Genomic DNA, 8,598 nt, shown 5'->3' on the forward strand with positions numbered 1-8,598 from the left:
GTTAAGCAAACGAGTCGAACACAAACACACTTTTTGAGCTCGAAATATAAACGAGCCGAACACGAGCGAGCCTTCTGCTCGTTTACACCCCTAATCTGAATTCTAGAAATTTAAGTGAAAAGTATGTCAAGAATGATTACAAATTTTAAATCAATAGTTATAAATCCTAAATTTAAACATAGCTTACATATATGAAAAAAAAAAAAAAAACACGTACAACCATGCATGTAACTAAAATTGTGTTTGTGGCGAAATTCATGTATTATTCTTGTCTTATTCAAACGAAACTCGGATCTATTTTTCTTGCAAATAAAAGAGGACCGGGCAATTTATACATATGTCAACAAGTCTTTTTTTCAAAATATAACAAGACTTAATTTCTTGGAAAATTATCCAATTTTTGTTTAAAATAAACAAGTGAATGAAGGTCTAATTTGGCTTCTGAGCTACTTGGGAGATTATATATATTTCAAAATCCCTACGACACAACATAAAACAAAGTTTATGTAACTTGGCAAGAGATAAAGCAAGTTGACATTTTAAAAGCAATCAAGTAACTTGCTCTTAAGTTGCAAGTTGCTCCTTTTTAAATGTTTTGAGAATCATCATTTAAAATTGTGAAATATTAATCACTTATAAGTTACTGAAATTCTTGGAACTACAATTCAAGTTTTGATAATATTATACAAAATTTTTTTTTTATTTAAAACTATTACAATAGTTCTCTTCAATATAACAATCATTGATTTAGGGTCTACTGATAAGCTGATTAAAGATAATCTGCTGATAAGATAAGTGCGGTAGCTATTACAAATTTTTTTTTTTTTTTTTTGAAAAGCCAAACTGCAGTTAGAAAGCTGCAGCCGCACCTAGATAGGAGCGGCGTGAAAATACTGTTTTCAGCGTTTTGAAAACACATAAGCTGCCAAAACACAGTTTATCCAAACAGACCAGGTGCGTTTTCAAATCGCCACCGCACCAAATAAGTTGCCCCAAACGGGTCCTTAATTGTCATTTAAGTGACCGCAAAAATGACACCCTATTATCTTCTTGACAAAGCATGCATTTTTAATTATTATTGCAACAATTTGTATAAGCATAAGAGCTTCACCAGTAGGCTAAGGATAATCATAGAACTTTTGGGCTTATAATATTTTTATACAAGCTCGTTAATCCATTTAACTTAAAAAACATGTCACTTGATTCTATATTAATAATTAATTTCCCAAGTTGATCTTTTTATAAAGCTGATTCTATATTTAAAAATTCTAAAGGATAGATAATGTTAGATGAATAAGTATTTATTTATCAAAAGCCATAAAAAAAGTTATATGATAATGCATCAATAGAAAATTCACTAATCAAGTATGAACCATGATGTAAGTATTTGAATAAAAACTCATAAAATTGATAATAAGTTAATGTGAACTTTATTATCAATAAGCTTATGGTTAAAAAAATGTTATAATGTGAAAAATCCAACAAAACCATTAGTATTTTGATTATAGTCCAAACGGGCTAAAATAAAGCTTTTGGAGCATGATTGAAAGCTTCATGATACTAGTTTAGGGACAATGCAAATTTCAAATTTTACCTTCTTACAGTCATAATAAGCATCTCAATTGGAACAATTTAATCAAATATCACTATTTTTTAATGTCATTAAAATATTTAAAAGCTCAGGAGGAAGTGTATATAATGACATGAATTATTTGATGATTTTTTTTTATTTAAATTTTTGCTAAGACGACTAAAATGAAACTAGGCAAAATAAGTAAATGAACCCTCATTCTTCATATGAAGGAGGTTTATGATTGGAGAGAGCTTAAAAAAAAGGAACAATTATAAAGCTTTACCTTGTCAATGAGTACCATCACCATCAAGTAATTGTTGTTGCCTAACATCCATAGCCATCAAATTGTTTTCTCCTTGCATCAACTTCCACTGGCAATGATTTTCATTTAACCATTATTGCTCATTATGATCAACACGAAACTCAATTAATTGCGATTCAGAGAGTAGATCTTTTAGATTAGACTTATGTTAAGAAAGACAGAGGTAGACCAAGAAAGACTTGAGCATATTATATAAAAATGAACTTAATTTATCAGAATTAAATGAAAATATGACACTCAATAGGACTCAATGGAGAAAAACTATTCATGTAGCAGACCCCACTTAGTGGGATGAAGGTTTGTTATTGTTGTTGTTGTTGTATGGTCAACAATAAAGTCTATTAATAGCAATGATCTCTTAATCATGATTGCAACCTATCATTCTTTCTGTATTGTTTACACCACATGTATAAATGACCAAGCAAAAAATGTAAAGTTTGTAATCTTATCTTTTCAAATTGAAAGAAAGATCTAATTTTTATACTATTTTTTTATATATTGGATTCTTTGAACTATGTAAGACCCTATATTTTCTTCTCTTCATTGATTTTTCACTTATACAAGTTTAAAATTTTAACTTCTCTTACTTTTTGTGCATGCTTATCTCTTTGCTATTAATACATAGAATGCTCATTTTCGATGTAATAAATTTCTAGGTCAAAACACATAGAAGTATGTATATCATTTGTACATTTGCCTCACCATAACTAATTAAAAGTTTGAATAAAATAATATAGTAACATCATTACAAATCTTATACTTCATTGTAGTGTGATACATTCTACCAGGGTGAAAGAATGTGCAGGCCATGCCTATAGTTTTAAAAATTTTCATTTCCAATCAAATATGACATTAGGAATAGTAGGTCATCCTAAAAGGTGGAAATACTAATTGGATCAAATCATGAAATAATTGTTTTACTGATCCGAGGTTCTGCATTGCTAGAAGATTTTTACTTGGCCCTAAGAACATAAAACTTGATTAATATTATATGGTGTTAGGTATCTCTAAAAGGTTAAATCCTTAAAATTAATTTTGTTTTAAGAAGGGATAACCCTTAGGATAACTCTTAATTAGAATAATAATTATGTTTATACATATCTCAAAGATTAAATTCAAGGATGTTATTTTAGATTTCTTGCAAATAGAGAAAGGGTAGGGAGCACCATAACCTAGGAAGTCTAATGGTACTCCGATCTATCTTATGGTTAGGCCTTACATTTTTTGAAGTTGAAATTAAAATTTTTGTTTGAATTGAATCATTTATTTTAATTTTTAAAGGTTAGGGCTTACTTTCTAACGAAATGAGTCAGAAACGCTTATAAGAGGACATTTCATGGAAAAGCCAAAAGAAACGACCTGGACCTTAAAGTAGGTTGAGTTCTACTAATACGAGTAGAAGGCTTGAACTAAATCTAAGAGAGAGAAAAACAAATATTTAAAGTCTTCACTCTCATTGAGGGGAAAAAATGACGATTATTCTAGACTTAGAACAATTTCTAGAGAGGGCACCATGTTAACTCCACATGAGCTTTTAAATTATGCTGTTTGTTATATGCACACAAAAATTAAAAGATTTTTGTATTGAGAGAGATGTGTTGGGACTGACAAATCTATCTGAAAGATTGAGTGACCAAGGCATATGTGCATCTAACTAGTAAAAATTATTGTATTTAATTTTTTATTATTTTATATTTTACTCGATTGAATATCTTAACTTTTGTGATTGAAGGATATGTTGGGTATGAAAACTAAGTACGTATGCATGCATCCAAATTTGATTTATGACCTATCATGCTTAAAAGGCAAACTTTCCCAATAAAGGTTATGCCATTAATCATCTCTCTTTTTTGTGTAAAGGGTTAGGTGCCTAAAATGAAGTAGAAAACCTAATTTCTTCAAATAGCTATTAATAAATTTTAGTTGATTATTTAACATAAAGTCTGCGATTATATATATATATATATATATGTTGCATATATATATATATATTCAAGCAATATTGTGAAAAATTTAGTTGAAACAGTTAAGTTATGTAGAAAAGTTAAATTTACTCTAAGATCCTTATGAATAAAACTAAGAAAATTCTATGCACACAATAGAAAAATACATATAAAAAATATGTATTTCTACTAAGAAATTAATGTAAATATGTCATAAAGTAAAAATGAAGAAAAGGGATAGGAAACAAATAATAGAAGAGATCAGTGCAGTTGAATACTGCTATACACCATAAAAAAAGAAAGTCAAGATTCAGGCCATAAATAACATGAAGTAATCATATTAATAAGGATGACACCTAACTTCTTCTCATCTCCATTTTCAAGTGGTATGTCTTTCATGGTCATTTATGTCTCATAAGAAATTAGTCAATGTGATTCATCCTGCTCGCTCATCCCACTTTCATGGACTAGAACATAGATCTATATATTATATTTTAAAATAAAAATTGGCTCAATAAAACCTACTAAAAAGGATAAGAATAAAAGGGGCAACAACAAACAAATAGGTATATGACACACACAGTGAACATAGCACCCTTGTGCACTAAGCCCCTTGTCTTACTAGGTCATGCTTATGAAGAGATAAGCATAATAAGAACATAAAAAAGTTATTAATTTAAATGTTATTTTAATTGATTCTCCATTTTATATTTATCGCATGACCTCATGTAAGATGCTTTAAGCTAAAAATAAATCTTCTTAATATCTAGTCTACATAAAATGATCATCTTAATATCTTTTCTCAACAACAAACTAGTTCAAACACAATAATTAATTAAACTAAAGCACAATAATACAATCAACCCCCCTAAGTCAAAATTAAGTAACTTAACAATTCATCTAATGTATATGTGTGCAACTAGCAAGGTGAGGCTAACTTATTCTTTATATTCATATTTTTAATATTCGAGTTTTAAATTCATTTTTTACTTATGAGTGGTTAAAGTTCAAGCGATTAATATTTTATGGGTGTATAATATGTTTTAATTTCAAAATATGTTTGGACCCCGGTTGAGAAGGGTTTCCAATGTTCATAGCTCCCTAACCCTAATAAGGTTGGCACTACATTTAGATAGTGTGGAACATAACCATTAGAGACTAAGGTAGATTTTAGTAACTTTTAAATTTCACACATTGAGTTTGATTAAGTTTTGAATTTTTAGATTTGATGTTTGAAATCTTTTTATTTTCACTTTTGGATTAAATTAAATCAAGATTAATTTACATTAATGTTTGATTAGTTTGTATTATATTTAGCCCATGTTTGCTTAAGCTTTTGGGTGAACTTAAATTGGTTTTGGTTGGATTACCAAATTTGATTAGATAACTTAGGTTTACTTATTTATTTTCTTAGGTATGACTAGTCCTATAAGTCTACATAGGCCTTCTTATAGATTAACAAAAGATACATAAGTGGTACTATGGTTAAGTTTTCAGATGCTCCAAATGGTTTAAACTTTAGGTTTTTTAAGGTTAATTAAAAAGGTTATACTTATGATAAGTATTTTCATTTAAATAATTGTTTACTTTGATTTGATTGAATGTTTATGTGTGTGTTTTAATTTGGCTGATGTTAGACTCCCTAAGATGCCCAAAAAGAATCTAAGGCCTAAGTTCAAGCGTTAAGGTGCCTTATATAATCTGAAATCTCATTTAGTTTTATTTATGTGTATATGAATCCATGAGAAGAAAAAACCAAAATAATATCAAATGATCTTATATCATCATAAGATCAGTCCATAAAGTCATAATACATGATGGAATTAATCTTTAAAATGTTGAGATTTTTTTTTTGTTTTAAAATTTCTAGGATTCAAGATTGATTTTAGTTAAATTAATTATTTCAAATTTAAATTAATTCAAATAAATCTAAAAAATAATATTTTAAATTGGAATGAAGTGCTAACCTTTATGTAAAATTTTTTACATTAATTGGAGTAGTATTAAGTGGTTTGTGTTTTATTTAAGACCTGAATAAATCATTGATTAAAAAATCCAAAAATTATTTTAATTTTAATTTTATTCAATTTTTTGATTTCATGTGGTTTGAATTTCATTAAGTTATGGTTGACTGGATTGTTTCTTGTGATTTATAAAACTTTAATGTATTTGTAGTTAAAATTTAATTAAAATTTATTCAAAATTTTATACTTAGATTAATTTCCTTAACGAATATCAAATTATTTTTCTAAAAAATGAACTCCAATTTTTGTAAATTTTACCCTAAAGTGTTGAACCACTAAAGGGATGTTTGGTAAAATTCTAGGGTTGCTTACATTTAATTTGAAAGTTTTGAATTTTTTATGATGAAGTAATTCAATTAATTCATTACAATTTCATTGAATTTCTAAAAAATTATGAAAATTTGCAGAGTGGCCAGAGATGAAGTCCAAATTTCCTTGAAAAAGGTGAAGAGATTCTGAATTCTATTATAAAACTTATAAATTTTATATGCCCTACTAAAACTTATAAATTTTCCAAGTTCTATTTGATTAAATAAAGTTCAATTCCCAAAAATGTATAGTTGGTTAAAATATTTTATTCTAATTTTTAGTGTAAGGTTACTATTACAATGGAAATAAAGTTTAATTATAATTATTCACATTTAATTAATATTGTGATTAATGCATTTCACCCTGAATATATACACATCACTAACAATCTAAATAGATCAAGCATAGGGAGTCTCTTATTTTAATGCCATTAATTAATTTGAATTAATCTGTCAAACTAAAGAAATTTGTTTAATTCATTAATTATTCCAATCAAACCACACACTTTTGTGAGTAACTAACCCTAGTTTAATGAAGAGCTTAAGTAGTTAGGATAATTAAGGTTCAACTAATTATAATTAAAGTAAGTAATTAAATAAATAGTACTTTTAGTTTTAATTTGAATAGAAGTAATTAATGAAATCCAAATTACAAATTAAATTTTCAACTCAGGGCAAAATTTATTTAGTTCAGACATGCTATTTTTATTTTCCATTTTTTTCTTAATTTTATATAACCTTTTAAAATTTTATTTTATTTTTAAATTATTTTATTTAATTAATTTTTTAAATACACAGTGAGCTAACTAAATAATACGTTGCATAGTCTCAACTATCCAACGTATGCCCCATGGTTCTCTCAAGAAAACTATTTGTTATTTTTTTGAAAAATATGCTTAGAAGAGTATCATTAGAACATTTACATACATACCACTCAATTCTTATCTATGTACACAACTAACACCTAAAATTAAAATTTTACATTCATATCACCTAAATCTTCATAATCCATAAAACAAAACCACTATATTTTTTTCGAGTAAAATGTACCTTTTCATGCATCAGAAAGGAGGTATGTATGTAAGAATTGATGTTTAGGGGTTATATATATAAATGCATAGGAATTGAGTGATATGCTTGTAAATCTTCCTTTTATTTTAGTGAAATATGGAACATAAAAATGTAACTAACTCTCAATTCATAATAACTTTGTTTTTCATTCATTTGGTTCTAGATGTTATTTTTTCAGTGATATGGTTCTAGTTTATAGGACAGGGTCATAAAGATATTTTAGCATTATGGCCTCGAGTGATTATTGCTTTCACTTTAGCCAGAGTGGTGGTGCCAATCTTGGCATCACGTAATTGGCCTTTGCTCTTCGGTCTAGTGCCATACCTCCCTCCCGTTGACAGAAAATTGGTTCTATGAGTGATTATTGTTTTCACTAAGTTAGAGTTATCTCACCACAAATTTTGGAATTTTGGAAATATGTGATTTTCCTTTAGGTCATTGATACATACTTCCATATGAGTGGCATCCTACTTTGTCTCATTCGATCATGTCTTTTGGTTGACTTCAATTATTTGAGACAAGTGGGTCTTATATCTTTATAAATGGCTGATCCAGAGACTCGCCATCCCAAACCCTTTTGTATAGGTGGTGGATCTATTTTTTTTTTACCTGTCGGTTGGGCTTATGGCATTCCTATTACGCATCAACATGACCCAATGTAAACTCATTCGCTTCTATCTTCATCTTTTATGGACTACCTGATGAGATGTGTAAGAAAGCGTTGAAGCCCTATCACTACTTAACAATGAGCATTTGCATGGTTACAATCTTTTGACTTATCTTTTCCATGTCATTTTACATTTATTGTGTCACATGCTTGTTATGCCTTTTGTTGTTTGCTAGGTGTTTTATCATCGTTGCACCCGACCTCCTTCCTAGGATGAAAGGTGAGTACCCAATACTATTTATAAGGCCCCGTGGTGCCATTCTTCTAGTTTTGGATTACATTATGGATGTGTATGGCCCATTGAATGTTAGATTAAGATTTCGTATTTGTTGTACTCACTTTCTTCGTGCCTTTGCTAAATCGATCTGCCTTTATTGCATTACTCATATCATGGTAACTTTGTTATGTCGTGCTTTTTGAGCTTAGCTTCCTATGTACTTAATTTGTAGATTGTGCATTTTTATACACTGACTGTTTTAATTTGTTCAAGTAAAATATTCATTTTCCTTCTACGAGTTTTGGTTGCATGAGTCAACACGTTAGTGGCTAGGCTCCAGCTAACCTTAGTTTGACATGTGGTTATAAATAGAAAATGAGCAGTGTCTGATGGTTTACCCAGTTAAACAATGTGAATTATTCTAACACACACACACACACACATAGATATATATATATATATATATATATATA

The sequence above is a fragment of the Phalaenopsis equestris genome, unplaced genomic scaffold, assembly GCF_001263595.1.
Source record: "Phalaenopsis equestris unplaced genomic scaffold, ASM126359v1 Scaffold000081, whole genome shotgun sequence".
In the NCBI taxonomy this organism is placed as follows: Eukaryota; Viridiplantae; Streptophyta; class Magnoliopsida; order Asparagales; family Orchidaceae; genus Phalaenopsis; species Phalaenopsis equestris.